The sequence below is a fragment of the Odocoileus virginianus genome, chromosome 21 (genome assembly GCF_023699985.2).
Source record: "Odocoileus virginianus isolate 20LAN1187 ecotype Illinois chromosome 21, Ovbor_1.2, whole genome shotgun sequence".
Lineage (NCBI taxonomy): Eukaryota > Metazoa > Chordata > Mammalia > Artiodactyla > Cervidae > Odocoileus > Odocoileus virginianus.
The window spans coordinates 27494973-27512595 of record NC_069694.1 but is presented as its reverse complement, the minus strand read 5'-3'; the positions used below and the strand labels follow the sequence as shown (position 1 = coordinate 27512595).

The following is a 17623-nucleotide window of genomic DNA, read 5'->3' as shown; positions in this document are numbered from 1 at the left end:
AAGGAGTTCAGAGATAAGGGGAAAAATAGGAAGATGACATGGAATCAGATAATGAGCTATCCTCTTAGAGAGAAGGGCAATAGCTTTGATTAAAGGGGGATTAAAAAATCTATTTTCTCAGAAATGTTGCCCATAACCCTGTAGGTTCAGTAACATGTTTCAGTTATTTGAGTGAAATCATGAGCCATAGACAATATAGGAAATGATATTTGTTATAGACATTGTAAACATTAATAATCACAACCTCTCAGTGAACTCTTTGTTTGCCGTCAAAGGATAGGAAAAATCTTTCATAGTAAAAGACAAATGGGCAGCAATGGCCCAAACCTGATGGAGGGGTGGTACAAACATGGCCTTGGTTAGTGTAAGTGTAAAATGCCTTACTCCAGAAAATTTACCTTTCATTTTGTGAGCTAAGGGCCTTGTTAGTTGACCTGTTAGGCAAGGTCAAACCCTGAACTAGAATTTGTGCAAGTCACAGATCCAGTCACTGCTTTCTGGCATCAAATATAAATGCCTTTCTTAAATGTCCCAAGGCGTTATTGGTATACAGTGTACCATTTTCTGCAAGAGTTTTGCTGTTAATGCTGCTTTGATTACTTCCTAATTGAGGCATCTTAAGCAAGTTAGTTAACTTCTCTGGGCCTCCTTTGTTAAGTAGGGGCAGAAACAACACCTCCTTCAGAACTCTGTTGTGAGGATTAAATGTGTGCCTACATATACAGCTTAGACCATCACCTGTAATTCAGTAAACAATAAAAGTTAAATATTATTATATCTCAGAAGTGATACCTGTGATTTTAGAGCTGTGTTAAATTCAAAGCATAGAAAATATATTTTAGATAAATGCATACATTTATATATGATATTAGATATAAAAATTATGTTGGTTTATAACTTCTAGCTTACAGGCCCAAGGAGAAGAAAAAAACCCACTGTATTGACAGCTGGGAGATTTGACAAATAGATAGTAGTAGAAAAACATTTAAAATGCTAAAAAATGAAATTCCTTTCTACAGGCACATTCTGCGTGTACATATTGAAGAAAAAAGTGACGCTCTGTTACAGTAGCAAAGAAAGCGGAATAACTGGGATTGGGGAATCTGCAGCAAAATAAAGTCACCACATTTAGCTGGGCATGAATTAGGTTTGAGACTGTGATTAATACTCATCTTAGGTTCCCTCTGTTTCTTGAGAATTTTTAGCCTACTTAAGTCAAATGACATTTTTTTAACTTATGGAAAATTATGAGCTATTTAGGAAAATAAACACATGTCTTAACTGAGCAACATCACCTTTTCCATGAGAAGTGAAAATGAAAATTTTAAAAAGTGCTTAGATAGAAAACAATTGATAGAAACTTTCCCTCTCTCTCTTCTTTTTCCCTCTTTCTACCCCCACCTTCCTTCCTTCTGATGGGTGATAGTCTCAGTCTTCATATTAACAAATATCAACCCAGCAGTAAAGGCTGCCAGCTGTATTTTGAGTGGACATGCATTCTATCACTATCATCGTTGAAACATAAATTTTTAGCAGGTTTTGACCAAGTTCTGCTATAGTGACTTTAATGGTGGATCAGGTTCATGCAGGATTTCCTGTATGAGAACTGTGGAAATGACTTAATTAAAAATAGCTAAATGGTACTATTTGTAAATACACTCAAGTTTAGGAAAGTATAAATAACCGTGTACATACTGTCAGGGACCTTACAGTCATAATTTCCGCTGCTAGAACAAAGCTAATACTTGGTGGCTCAGATAAGCTGGTGTTCCCATCTCTCACAACTCATCTGACTGGAACAAATTTCCAAGCCAGTGGGATAGTCCCATGAATCTAGGAAAATATGGGAAGTGGTTTTGAGCTCATTAAGTGTTGAGCAGTTCTTTACAGCGAACCCACTGATAGACCTGTGGCACTTTAGGTAGAACACAGGCCGTATTTTGACACCAATACCTCCTCCTTAGAATTGGGAAGCACCGACGGCTTTTGAGTTTAATGCCCTCACTTTCTCATGGGTGCAGTGGTAGCACAGAGCGCTGATTAAAAATGACTGTGGAGCTGAATTTACAGAACAAGAAATGAGAGTACGTGGTTGTGAGTAAAAGCGATGAGGGTGAACAGTCATTATGTGCCTGGGCCTGAGGGGGGATGGGTTGGGGGAGCTCAAAAAACCCAACTCACTGTCTTTCTCCTGGTTTTATTTACACAGCCTGTGGAATTGTTACCATACCCACTGCTCCTGGACTCCCACCTCCCATGACACTCTGTGCCATTTTTTAAAAAAAATTTATTTTTAATTGGGGGACAATTACAATGTTGTGATGGTTTCCACCATACATCAACATGATTCAGCTGTAGGTCCCCCACCTCCTAAACTGCCCTCCCACTTCCCTCCCCATCCTACCCCCTACGTCTACACAGAGCACCAGCTTCGGGCTCCCTGCATCATACAGCAGGTTCCCATTGGCTGTCTACTTTGCATATGTTAAAGTATTTGTTTCAGTACTACTCCCTCAGCCATCTCACTCTTTCTTCTGGCTTTATTTACATAGTCTGTGGAATTGTGACCGTACCGCTGCTCCTGGACTCCTGCCTCCCATGAGACTGTGCCATTTTGCAAACATTCAGAAGGATGAAGCCTCAGAACAGCTAAGGTAAATGTGATGAATCACAACTTTTTAATCACTAGTTTATGAACAGAGGAAAGAAAAATGAACATAGTGAAGGTAGTGTGATTGACAACTAGGCAGCAAGGTTACAAAGCTAAGAGAAGAGAGGAACAAGTGGGACAGCTCTTCCCTTTGTCCTGAGTATTCGCACTGATTGTGTGAGCCACCTGCACAAGGAGGAATGCCATCCCTCCCACTGTGTGCAAGGAGCACATCTCTCCTACACCGTTTTCTAGCATCCTCAAAGTAGTGACATTTCTGTCTAAGTTATTGTAGAACTTAAAAATGCCCCCCTTTATGGTAATTCACATCTCTTCTCCCTCTCAGTTGGATGAGGGTGGGAGAAAAGGAAAAAAAAAATACAGTGAATGAATCTAAACAAACAGATTTGGTATTTACAAATAAGTTATTTGGATAGTATGTTCAAGAAAGGCCTCTTTGAGGAGTAGATGTATAAAGAATGGGCAGGAACTGGCTGTAAAAGCAGAGGAAAGAAAGTTTGCGATAGGACAGCATGCACAAAGGCCCCAAGGAAAGAAAGGACTGTGGGTGTGTATGAGGAGCTGATTGCAGGCCAATCTGACTGGAACTCAGTGAACATTCACAGCAGAAGGGAGCCTTAGGGAAGGCTCCATTTGCTTGGACACCTGCCTTTCTTCAAGATTCATGTCAATCATTTTATGGCCCAGGACAACTCACCTTGAGCCAGTGTTATCTCAAAATGCACATTGGTGAGGGGCCTGGTGCCAGTCTCTGAGTTTTGAGACATTTCCTTTCTCCAATTAGCAGACTGCTAGTAGCTGTATAACATCTGGATAAAGACTAGCAAGCAGCATTCTTTCTGCCCCTTCTGATGTCTATGTAAGAAGATTTCTCTCTTTTATACTTTAATAAACTTTATTACACAAAAGCTCTGAGTGATCAAGCCTCGTCAGTGGTCCCGAATTGAATTCTTCTCCTCTAAAGGCCAAGGATCCTGGCATCTTTCATGGCTCAGCAACAACGTTTCACTTCCATAATGGAAATGTTCCAGGGTAATAAACTGGCTACCTGGGAGCTGGCTGATTGCTCTGGGGAGTGGCACCATAAGGGGGCTCAGCATTGGTCTCTGCTGCTGCAGATCAGGCACTCAGCAGTGAGCATAGCAGGTGGGCCTTGGTGAATGGGAACCCGTGCTGCTGATCCCATGCAAAACCTCCAGGCCTGCTCATGAGCCCACTGGGTGATTACAGCAATGACTAGAGATCGCGGCTGACTGGTGTTGACAGAACACGTCATCTTCTGCTACTGGTTATTACAATATGCTTCTACTGGTGAGCATTCATATAGGACACAAATACCTTCACAATCTTTAGCTATTCCGGTAATTGATCCATATACCTCTTCCCCCAGTTTCTTTGCCCCCAGTTTCCCAATCATGTTTCTTCCAAGTCCCTGATCACCCAACCAAACCATTGGCCACAGCATATCCCCTGATCTCCCCAAAAATAAAAGAAGAGAGCCTGACTATACCACATCTAATTTCATTGGTCAAATGGTTTTTAAAAATAATTTTTTTTAAACTATAGTGCTTGACTAGACACAGTAGATTTATCCATATTATTTAGCATGCTCTGTATAATGCAGATAATGCAGAAATGATTTGTTAATTACTGGAAAGCTTGAAACAAAAGGATAATTGTCAATTGAAATTTCTACTTAAAGTTTAGTTTTGTTCATAATGTGTATGGAACTTTTTGGATGCATTTCCATTTAAAAATATACTGAAAGTTCAAGACAAGATAATCACATTTTTGCATAATGCATCCTTTTTGTTATTTCATCAACTTGAGAGATATATGGTCTTATGAAGGATCTTTATTACTATGTCGTCTACTTTTTGCCTATGTATTTGAACATAGAAGAGCAATACATGAGGAATGTACTACCCAAAGTGGTCACAAAATATCTTTTCATTAATTTTGTTAAGGTCTGTAGTCATGAAGTGACAGAAATATTTTATTTTGTAACTTAATTTTATGGTGCAATTAATTTAATCATTTTTAGAACAAAAGGAATGTGATATACAAGCACATACAAAAACTATCAGAAATTCATTCATTCCATTAACAAAACTGCAGTTGAACCATACAAAGTCTCTGCCTTCAAAGGGTCTGAATTTTAGTGGCAAACCTAATTGCAACAAAGTTAACAAATAAATATGCAATATAACCTTGTATAATGATTAATGTATTAAAGTAGTAGAGTGTGTTCATAGTGTTAATTAGCAATGTACTTATATTCAAATTTGGTTGTTATAAAACTTTAATTTTTGTCTTTTTAGAAAATAATAGAAAGCATACTCCTTTGTAAAATGCAGTCAAATACCTTATAAGGTATAGAAATTTGGAGAGTCACTTGGAGCTAAATAAGCAATTATTTTTGGTTTCTAGTTTAAACATTTTTTTCAAATATATAAAGTTAGGTTTGTGAAGAAAGCTCTTGTCTCTTTAACTTCCTGTTTAAGTAGTTGAACAGAAGTCTAGGAAAGTCTGTTATTGACCAAGCGATAATGACAGTTTATTTGTTGGCAAACTTTGTTTTTTTCCTGCCCATAAGCATAGCATTAAGAAGATGAAACCCTCACCACAGCATATATGTACATTTTGCTGAATTGACAAAACTTGTACTATCCACATTCCAATTTTAGAAGTTAAGAATTATACTAGAAAACCTAAACTGACCACGACTACGATTATAACAAGAGCAGTTCTTGAGCACCCCAAAGTCATTGTTTAGAATAGTAATTGCTAGAGGCAAAATTCAATAATAAAAAAATTTTCTTCTTCAAAAAGTGGTCACTAGATGGAAAATTCTATTCCTTTTATATAGAAACACTTCTTTAGCTGACTAGAAAAATAAAGTAAAATGTAAAATTTAAGTAATCTGTTAAACAGTACTTTGTTTTATATGTTAGACAAGACAGTTATCTAATTGTGCTTTAGAGGTACTGAAGTATTTAGAATGTGAGAGAATCATTTCAGTCCATTTTCATTCTTTTCACTATCTTTTACATCATTGTACTAGGATATTTATTCTTGGTTGTGTGCTATGGTATTTATTTATTAGTGACTATGTGGCAATCTATCAAGACAAAGATGAGTGTTGAGACATTAGTCTAATCAAGGTTGTGTTTAGTCTCTCAGTTGTGTCTGACTCTTTGGGACCCTTTGGACCATAGTCCCTCAGGCTACTCTGTCCATGGGATTTTTCAGGTAAGAATACTGGAGTGGGTTGTCATTTCCTCCTCCAGGGGGTCTTCCTAACCCAGGGATCGAACCTGCATCTCCTGTGTCTCCTGCATTACAGGCGGTTTCTTTACCTGCTAAGCCATCAGGGAAGCCTAAGCAGAGATGCAACACACATTGCCTAAGTGCCTGTTTTCTGCTCTTGCTTTGTAGCACAATGCTGACTATCTGCTTCACTGGAGCTTTTCAGAAGGAATCTGAGCTTAGTCTCAGTGGGTCTTGCATTAATGTGAAATTCAGTGTAAGGTAATTTGCCAAGTGGTAACTGCCTTTTAAACATTTCTTTTTTTTTTTTTCATATCTACCTAAGATTCACTTTCTAGGCACGCTACAATCCCTCTGGGCTCTTTAGAGTAGAAATGTACCTTCCCACAGGTTATTCGTTTAGTACTGTCTGCTTATATCAGTGACTCCAGGAGCAGGTGTTTGGATGTCATCAAATCTCCATTGTCTCCTCTTGCTTTGATACCTGGATCTGCTGAATTTTTAGTTTTTAACCTCTCTCTTGATTCTTGCAACTGCAGTCATTTCTCAGAATCACTTTTATCCATTCTGAACTCTGCTCCATTCCTTTATGACTAAAATACCAATAACACAAGGCATTTATATGTAGCAGACCATGCTGAAGTTTCAAAGTTTTACGGTGGAAATACATTATTCACTACAAGCCAAAAATTAAAATTTAACAGGAGTCATCATGGTCCTACCGTGGCCTCTATTTGTCATCCATCCACCATTTTTTACTGGCTATGTCTCCTTAGGCTTGCTGCCTTCGCTTCTGGTCAAGGCCTCACCTTCCATCTCCTGACCATTCCCTGTTGTCTCTCATATTAGTTTGCTGAGGCTGCCAGAACAAAGTATCACAGATCAGGTAGCTTAAAAACAGGAATTTATTGTCTCCGAGCTCTGGAAGTCAAGATCAAGGTGCTGGCAGATTTTATTTCTTCTGAGGTCTCTCTCCTTAGCTTGCAGATGACCATCTTCTCCCTGTGTCCTGGCATGGCCTTTCCTCTGTGCATGCATCCCTGGGGACTCGCCTGTGTCTTAATCCCCTCTTCTTTTGTGGACACCAGTCAGAATGAAGCCTACTCTAACCGCTTCATTTGAACTGAATCATCTTTGTAAAGATCTGTCTTCAAATGCAGGCACATTCTGAGGGCTTAAACCTTCAACATAAGAATTTGGAGGGTGGGGGACGCAATTAAGTCTCCTATTTCCCAAGTCCTTTCTTTTATGTTCTATTGCCATTTTCCAGTCCCCAAATTTCAATTCCTTTTCTAAAGCAGAACAACTTTGTTTTCCATTAAAAAAAAAAAAAAAACACTCTCTGTATGTTTGAAACAAAATGATGTCTATTTTCAGATATCATTTTTTTTAGCTCAGGTGAAAGTTTTAAAAGTACAATTTCTCCCCCAATATAAACAATTTCCATGGCAATACTCCATCAGTCTTTGTACATGTGAGGAACTATTCTCCTTGTCCCAGAGTTCCCTCAAGACTCAATGGATGGGATGGAGTTGGTTGAGATGCTTGGTTTTTCCTTCCTCCAACTCATATATCTTCTCTTGAATTTATTCACTTAAGTTACAAAAAGAACTCATAAAAATTAACTCAGATTGAAAAGCGAATACCTTGTCAGTTGCTAATACATGCATTTCAGGATTTTTTAAAAAATGAAAGTTTATCCACTGTGTAACTGTTACCCATCATCAATGAGGCAAAGTAACACCTGACTCACCATGCCTCTCCATCCACAGTCTCTCCTGACAGCTCTTCCTTCAATTCCACTTGGAACTGAAGACTTCCTTTTCAATTCAAGGGCACTCTCGGCACTCATCACTCAAGAAGTCTTTATTGAACAATTGATCTATATTGTCTTTAATCTTTACAGCATTCCTGTCAGGTAGATATTATTAAACATGCAGATAAGAGTTCGGAGAAGGCAATGGCACCCCACTCCAGTACTCTTGCCTGGAAAATCCCATGGATGGAGGAGCCTGGTAGGCTGCAGTCCATGGGTTCGCGAAGAGTCAGACATGATTGAGTGACTTCACTTTCACTTCTATGCACTGGAGAAGGAAATGGCAACCCACTCCAGTGTTCTTGCCTGAAGAATCCCAGGGATGGGGTTGCACAGAGTTGGACACGACTGAAATGACTTAGCAGATAAGAGTTAATTGGTCAGAGTCTCAGTCTTATGCTATTTAGTGACAGAATCTGAATTTAATCTCTGTCTGCCAGATCCTACTGTCTCCACTCTCTTTACTGTACAAGAATAGTAGAAATAAGAGACTTCCACTTTTCAAACTCTCACAAGAGTTTGGATTTCTTAACACTCTTAAGTCTTGTCTTCAATATTTGGATACCGTAAGGTCTGTCCAAATTTATGTTCCTCATGACCCCTTCTAAATATGAAAAAGAATATTTGGGGGATTATCCCTAAATCATAATCCTCTAAGATTACTGTTAGTAATTTTGCATTTTACTTTCCCATCCTAGTTGACATCAGTTTACATATTGGCAATTGTGGCCAGCCCTCCTGGTTTCAGCAGGGTGAAAAAAGTCACGCCAGTCAGGGCCCTATACAGCGGAGGAGGGGCACAGTGGTTGGTGGGAAGCCCTGAAGGGAAGGAGTCCTGGGTCACTGCCAAAGGACAGTAAATAATGAGACACTATTCCAGGAAGCCACAAGTCAGTGAAAGTTTTGGGAAAGAAATGAAACCTTCATGAACCAAGAGACAGTTCAAAAGGTGAATCAAGATGAAAAACCCAGTAGGAGAGACGAGAGAATGAAACACGGTGGCTAGGGTCCAAAGGAAATAAACAGGTTGAAGAGGGGTTTAAGAACAAAACCTTTGATTGTGCTGATATTGCCCTTCATGCATTTCTATGTGTGTGTCATTAGGGCCCAGCTAAAATGTCACCAGAACTGGAACTTTTGGACCTAACCTGCCTATAATAAAGAATCATTGTGTTATAGATATCTAAGTTAAATGCTTGATGAGTATTATTAGTATTTGGTTCTTCTGAATTCCTTTTTTCCTAAGTCGTCATGGTAGGGAAGAGAGGCATAAACATAATCAATAGCTAATTTTTATTAAATGCTTAAATCCTACTAACAGCCCCATCTTGTTTAGTCATTAAGACTCTTGTAATCCCATGGACTGTAGCCTGATAGACTTCTCTGTCCGTGGGATTTCCCAGGCAAGAATATTGGAATGACTTGCCATTTCCTTCAGTAGGGGATCTTCCCAACCCAGGGTTGCACAAAGGGTAAGTGGCATGGCAGGGTCTGAACTGATTACTATGCAATGTGTTGAGAGATAAAATGATGATACAGTGTAAACAAGTGAGGATCCAATGAATTCTACTTGGATGAAGGTGAACGAGAGCTCTGCTAACAAGATGACACATCTTCTATGTGTCATCCCGCAACTTGGTGCCCATATAAATATTACCTCTGATTGTCCTTTCACATAAATATGACCCATGATACTGCGGTCATTACCCAGAAACTGAAAGTAATACATGAACAAGGATTCATTCCAGTGTTTCTTTTACAAAATAACATTGTCTTAACAACATTCCTACTCTACAGGGCTGGGATGTTCCATTCAAGTTATGGTTTGCCTCAGAAATTCTAGTTATCCAGTGCAACAGTGATTCATTGCTTACACTGACATTTTTAAAGAACTAGTAGACTTGGTAATATGTTAAAATCCACATGTTGATCTTTGTACCTCAGACAGTGTGAATAAGAGGAGAGGGTACTTTCTGAACAAAATGTTTTCCTGCAAGTAGTTCTTCTTTTATGTATCATCCTAAAGATAAGAGTAGACTGGACTAGAAATGTTAGTTCAACTATCATGTCATTGGCATGATTCTTTAACAGAACTCCCCATGAGAAAATTTCAACAGAACAAGGAAGTATGATTCATTTCTTTCTCAAACATTTATCAGTGACTGTGTTTTTATACATGTTTGCTAACAACTGCTTTTATACATGTTTGCTAATACATGTGGCAGAATTCTTCTGAACATTTCCAACATGACACTGCAGAGTGAAGCTGTAGGAACGAGGACACATAGATTGATTCCACCTCTAAATGTATGTGATAAACTGTGGGGAAAGCCAAAGAAGGATGTTGAGCAGAGTGGTGGCATGCTCAGACTTGCATTTTAAATTCTCCTTTAGTGTAACATTTATTAATTTTTGAAAATTTAAAAAATATTCAGCGATAATTAGCATACAGGCTTCAAACTCTTCATGTAAATAATCATCCTCTTCTAGGAGAAAACCTAACTGAAAAACAATACAGATTGCCTTGCTTCCATGGTTGCCCAGCTTTCCTCCACAGGCATTTCCCACCACAATCTCCTCTCTCACATCCCCTTGATCTGTCTCTCCACAGTCAACAGCAACCCTTGCCCTGCAATTGCTCCACAATATGAGAAAATTTTTGAAGAGATTATGGTTGAAAATTTCCCCAACATGGAAAAGGAAATAGTCAATCAAGTCCAAGAGGTACAAAGAGTCCCATACAGGATGAACCCAAGGAGAAACATGCCAAGACACATACTAATCAAACTAACAAAGACTAAACACCAAAAATAATACTAAAAGCAGCAAGGGAGAAGCAACAAGTAACATACAATGGAAACACCATATGCTTAACAGCTGATCTTTCAGCAGAAACTCTGCAGGCAGGATATATTTACAGTACTGAAAGGGAAAACTCTACAACCAAGATTACTGTACCCAGCAAGGATATCATTCAGAATTGATGGAGAAATAAAAATCTTTTCAGACAAGCAAAAGTTAAGAGAATTCAGTGCCACCAAACCAGCTTTACAACAAATGTTAAAGGGACTTATATAGTCAAGAAATACAACAGAAGAAAAGAGATCTTCAAAATCAACCCCAAACAATTAGAAAATGGCAATAGGAACATATATATCAATAATTATTTTAAATGTAAATGGATTAAATTCTCTAACCAAAGACACAGACTGGCTGAATGGATACAGAACCAAGACCCATAAATGCTGTCTACAAGAAACCCACTTCAGACCTCAGGACACATATAGACTGAAAGTGAGAGGATGGAAAACTATATTCCATGCAAATGGGAAAAAAAGAAAGCTGGAATAGCAATCTTCATATCAGACAAAATAGACCTTAAAATAAATATTACAAGAGATAAGGAAGGACGCTACATAATGATCAAGGGATCAGTCCAAGAGGAAGATCTAACAATTGTAAATATCTATGCACCCAACCTAGGAGCACCACAATACATAAGACAAACACTAACAGTTATAAAAAGAGAAATTGACAGTAACACAATAATAATAGGAAACTTTAACACTCCACTCACACCAATGGACAGATCATCAAAACAGAAAATTGACAAGGAAACACAAGTCTTAAATGATACATTAGATGAAACGGATCTCATTGATTTCTTCAGGACATTTGATCCAAATTCAGAAGAATACACCTTCTCAAGCACACATGGAACATTTTCCAGAATAGACCACATCTTGGGTCACAAATCAAACTTCAGTAAGTTTAAGAAAATTGAAATCATATCAAGCATCTTCTCCAACCACAATGCTGAGACTAGATATCAATTACAAGAAAAAAAAAAACCTGTAAGAAACACAAATACATGGAGATTAAACAACACATTTCTAAATAACCAACAGGTTACTGAAGAAACCCAAAAGGGAATCAAAAAATTTCTAGAAACAAATGACAATGAAAACACAACAACTCAAAACCTATGGGATGCAGCAAAAGCAGTTCTAAGAGGGAAGTTTATAGCAATACAATCCTACCTCAAGAAACAAGAAAAACATCGAATAGACAACCGAACTTTACACCTAAAACAACTGGAAAAAGAACAAAAAAATCCCCAAAATTAGTAGAAGGAAGGAAATCATAAAGATCCGAGCAGAAATAAATGAAAAAGAAGTGAAAGAAACAATTGTAAAGATTAATAAAACTAAAAGCTGGTTCTTTGAGAAGATAAACAAAATTGACAAGCCTTTAGCCAGACTCATCAAGAAAAAGAGAGAGAAGAATCAAATCAACAAAATTAGAAATGAAAAACGAGAGGTTACAGCAGACAATACAGAAATACTAAGGATTATAAGAGACTACTATGAACAACTATATGGCAATAAAATAGATAACCTGGAAAAATTGGACAGATTATTAGAAAAGTTCAATCTCCCAAGACTGAACCAGGAAGAAATACAAATTATGAACAACCCAATCACAAACATTGAAATTGAAGCTGTGATAAAAAAAAATCTCCCCAAAAACAAAAGCCCAAGACCAGACGACTTCACAGGAGAATTCTATCGAATATTTAGAGAAGAGCTAATGCCTATCCTTCTAAAACTCTTTCAAAAAATTGCAGAGGAAGGAACACTTCCAAACTCATTCTATGAGGCCGCCATAACCCTGCTACAAAAACCAGACAAAGATAACACACACACACACACACACACACACACACAACAAAACTGCAGGCCAATATCACTGATTAGCATAGATGCAAAAATCCTCAACAAAATTTTAGCAAACAGAATTTCACAGCACATCAAAAAGCTCATACACCATGATCAAGTTGGGTTTATTCCAGGGATGTAAAGATTCTTCAATATACACAAATCAATCAATGTGATACACCATATTAACAAACTGAAAGATAAAAACCATATGATCATCTCAACAGATGCAGAAAAAGCCTTTGACAAAATTCAGCACCAATTTATGATTAAAACTATTAAAAAATGGGCATAGAAGGAACATACCTCAACATAGTAAAGGCCATATATGATAAGCCTATGGCAAACATTATTCTCAGTGGTGAAAAACTGCAGGCATTCCCCCTAAGATCAGGAACAAGACAAGGATGTCCACTTTCACCACTATTATTCAACATAGTTCTGGAAGTCCTAGCTCTAGCAATCAGAGAAGAAAAAGAAATAAAAGGAATCCATGTTGGAAAAGAAATAAAGCTCTCATTATTTGCAGATGACATGATACTGTACATCAGTTCAGTTCAGTCACTCAGTCGTGTCCGACTCTTTGCGACCCCATGAATCACAGCACACCAGGCCTCCCTGTCCATCACCAACTCCTGAAATTTACTCAAACTCATGTCCATCTAGTTGGAGATGCCATCCAGCCATCTCATCCTCTGTCATCCCCTTCTCCTCCTGCCCCCAGTCCCTCCAGCATCAAGGTCTTTTCCAATGAGTCAACTCTTCGCATGAGGTGGCCAAAGTATTGGAGTTTCAGTTTCAGCATCAGTCCTTCCAATGAACACCCAGACTGATCTCCTTTAAGATGGACTGGTTGGATCTCCTTGCAGTCCAAGGGACTCTCAAGAGTCTTCTCCAACACCACAGTTCAACATAGACAACCCTAAAAATAGTGTCAGAAAATTACTACAGCTAATCAGTGAATTTAGCAAAGTTTCAGGATACAAAATCAATACACAGAAATCACTTGCGTTTCTATATACTAACAATGACAAATCAGAGAATTTAAGGAATCAATCCCCTTTACCATTGCAACAAAAAGAATTAAATATCTAGGGATAAACTTTCCTAAGGAGACAAAAGAACTGTACACAGAAAACTATAAGACACTAATGAAAAAAATCAAAGAAGACTTAAACAGATGGAAAGATATTCCATGTTCCTGGGTAGGAAGAATCAATACTGTGAAAATGGCTATAGTACCAAATGCAATCTACAGATTCAGTGTGATCCCTATCAAATTACCAATGACAGTTTTCACAGAACTAGAAAAAAAACTTTTACAATTCATATGGAAACACAAAAGACCCGGAATAGTCAAAGCAGTCTTGAGAAAGAAGAATGGAACTGGAGGAATCAACCTTCCTGACTTCAGATTATACTACAAAGCTACAGTCATCAAGACAGTATGGTACTGGCATAAAAACAGAAATATAGGCCAATGGAACAAGATAGAAAGCCTAGAATTAAACCCATGCACCTATGGGACCTTATTTTTGACAAAGGAGGCAAAAATATACACTGGAGCAAAAACAGCCTCTTCAATAAATGGTGCTGGGAAAACTGTACATTTACATGTAAAAGAATGAAATTAGGACACTTCCTAACACCATACACAAAGATAAACTCAAAACTGATTAAAGACCTACATGGAAGACCAGAAACTATAAAACTCTTAGAGGAAAACATAGGCAAAACACTTGATGACATAAATCAAAGCAAGATTTTCTATGACCCACCTCCTAGAGTAACAGAAATAAAAGCAAAAGTAAACAAGTGGGACCTGATTAAACTTAAAATCTTTTGCACAGCAAAGGAAACTATAAGCAAGGTGGAAAGACAACCCTCAGAATGGGAGGAAATAGGAAATAATAGCAAATGGAACAACTGACAGAGGATTAATTTCCTAAATATACAAGCAGCTCATACAACTCAATACCAGAAAGACAAACAACCCAATCAAAAAGTGGGAAAAAGACCTAAATAGACATTTCTCCAAAGAAGATGTACAGGTGACTAACAAACACACAAAAAGATGCTCAAAATTGCACATTATTAGAGAAATGCAAATCAAAACTACAATGAGTTATCACCTCACACCAGTCAGAATGACCATCATCAAAAAATCTACAAACAATAAATGCTGGAGAGGATGTGGAGAAAAGGGAACACTTTTGCACTGTTGGTGGGAATGTAAATTGATACAGCTACTATGGAAGACGGTATGGAGATTCCTTAAAAAACTAGGAATAAAACCGCCATATGACCCAGCAATTTCTCTCCTAGGCATATACCCTGAGGAAACCAAAATTGAAAGATGCATGTATCCCACTGTTCATTGCAGCACTATTTACAATAGCTAGAAGATGGAAGCAGCCTAGATGTCCACTGACAAATGAGTGGATAAAGAAGTTGCGGTACATATACACAATGAAATATTACTCAGTCATAAAAAGGAACACATTCGAGTCAGTTCTAATGAGGTGCGTGAACCTAGAACCTAATATACAGAGTGAAGTAAGTCAGAAAGAGAAAAATAAATTTTGTCTTAAGCAAATATATGGAATTTAGAAAAATGGTATTGAAGAATTTATTTACAGGGCAACAATGGAGAAACAGACATAGAGAATAGACTTACGCACATGGGGAGAGGAGAGGGTGAGATGTATGGAAAGAGTAACGTGGAAACTTACATTACCATATGTAAAATAGATAGCCAACGGGAATTTGCTGTATGGCTCAGGGGGGCCTGTATTAACCTAGAGGAGTGGGATGGGGAGGGAGATGGGAGGGCGCTTCAAAAGGGAGGGGATATTTGTATACCTTTGGCTGATTCATGTTGACATTTGACAGAAAACAACAAAATTCTTTAAAGCAATTATCCTTGAATAAGAAATAAATTAATTAAAAAAAAATACCAAAGTATGAGTAATATGGTGATATGGATGATAGAATGTGGCTGTATTTTAAGACAAGGTTTTTAAAAGAGGTAGCTAAGTTAAATGAGGGCATTTGAGTAGGCCCTAAGCCGATATGACTGGAGTCTTTATAAACAGAGGTGATTAGGACATGGACACAGATAGAGGCAAGACCATGTGAGGACTCAGAGAGAAGGTGGTCAACTACAAGTTAAGAAGAGAGGCCTCAGAGGCAATAACTCTGCCAGAAACTTGACCAGGGACTTCTGTTCTCCAGATCCATGAGACAATGCATTTCTGTTGTTTACATCACCCAGTGTGGGGGTGGCTAACCAACACCTATCTCAACAACAGTAGCCACGACAAAGAAATCATTATTATCCTCATTTCACGCATGAAGAAACAGAGGCACAGGGAGGTTAAATATTAGCCCAAGGCCATTAGGGGGATGGGATACTTGAATCTGAGCCCTTCACCAGTGTTCTACTCCCTTTCTGATTGGACATTCTTGTCTTTGGGCAGGACTTGTTTTCTAACATATTAGAGCTTGACTGGGGAGTTGAACTGTTTTTTCAAAATTGGGATACTCCCTACTGTCTACAGCTCTAGCTCTTTTCTTTGTGGCCAGTTAATTTCTCCAGAGAGGAGTCCTGCAGTCACCTACGTGGTATATACATTTCTGGCTCCCAGCATTTGAAACTAGGGTCAGGAATAATGGGGAGAAGGCAATGAAAATCTAAGTAGACTTCACTTAATATCACATTCAGCCTCAAGTCTCTGCATACTCGTTGAAGCCAGTGTTTCCAATCTGAAGCTTTTCTGATTGAATGTCTCCAGGAAATTTACCTTTGGTCTACATGGTGCAGTGTAGGTGGTGGGGATAAGGAGGAATAGTTGCCCTGATCAACAAAGTGGAGAAAATTACCTGGCTTTCAACTGGTCTCCTGCTATCAACCTCACACCTTATCCCACTGGTCAATAACCAGTGCCCTGGGCCCTTCTTATCCTGGCAGGACTGTCACACCTCCTCCTTTGGATGCCACTCCTGTATCAGCCACTTCAGTTGTCACCACTCCTCCTTCCCGTCTTCTAATGGGTCAGCATCTTTGGTTCAGCCTTATTTCATCTTCTGTTTTCTCTCTCTGAATTTACAAGTTTTGATATTTTTATGGTCATTGTAGTGAGTTTGGGGAGAGAAAGATGTCTTTAATCTGATATATTTTACTAGATCTTCTGACACTGTTCTGTGAAGATGTTCAAGTACCAGGTTTGGTTTCACTTGTACATCCTTGTGCTGTTGACTTGATTAAATTGGTTATATTAGATAGGAGGTACCTACAAGTGGACGTCTTTTGCTTTAATTTAGACTTGCCCTGCCAGTGTGCAATTAGGATGGATCATACATGTCTGTTCTTAGAAGAACACAGACATGATCCTGAAGAAAGTAGCGAGCTCTTTCTTAAAGGAGTGCTGTTCTGGTCAAGTACATTGCCTTGACCAGCCTTACCCAACCCATAACATTACTTGACTTCCTTTTAGTAAGTCTTTTCAAGTAAAACAAACAAACCAACTAATCAGTCAAGTCTTTTCAGGTTGATGACAGATGGGTAGGAAGAAGGACTCCCAACTCATTTACTGTCCCTTCCCCTACCACATAGACACATGAGTTTGATTACATTTTTAATTTATGTAACAACAGGAATCAGAGATTATTATTATTATTATCAGAGTAGTGTGGTTGGAGATGGAGAATGGGAGCAAACAAGTTAGCAATTTTTGGTGCAGTAACTGTGGGCCTATGCAGTCCTTTTTGGGGAGATGATGAATTGCAGGCAACTGTCAGTGACAAAGCAGGATATGGTCACCCTGAAACTAGAAACTGAATTTTTGCCCTGTATTGTTTTTTTAATCTCAGAGGATTCCATCATCAATTCAGAAGTAAAATCTATGTGTTTTCATTTTAATCATAAAGTATTTGCTAACATGGAGTTACTGTAGGTCTTACATCAAGCTTGAATTCACATTGCTATTCATGGGGAAAAAGCAGAACCCCCCCCCAAAAAAAACTAATCAGCTATGGCTATTACCACTGACGTCTTCTTTCTTTGCAAAGGAACTTTCCCCAAACCTACAACACACTCTTCTTGCCAACAAGAGTACTACAGAGAAGATAAATTCTGAAAAGAAGAAA

At 38.3% G+C, this 17623-nt stretch overlaps 1 long non-coding RNA gene across 1 annotated transcript in view; it reads left to right on the top strand.

The window, feature by feature from the left end:
* The window catches only part of LOC139030216 (uncharacterized), a 216407-nt gene that overhangs the window by 15681 nt on the left and 183103 nt on the right, over positions 1–17623 (top strand). Inside the window, exon 2 of the long non-coding RNA XR_011482501.1 lies at positions 2553–2654. This is a non-coding gene — a long non-coding RNA (uncharacterized lncRNA). The remainder of the gene's footprint in view (positions 1–2552; positions 2655–17623) is intronic.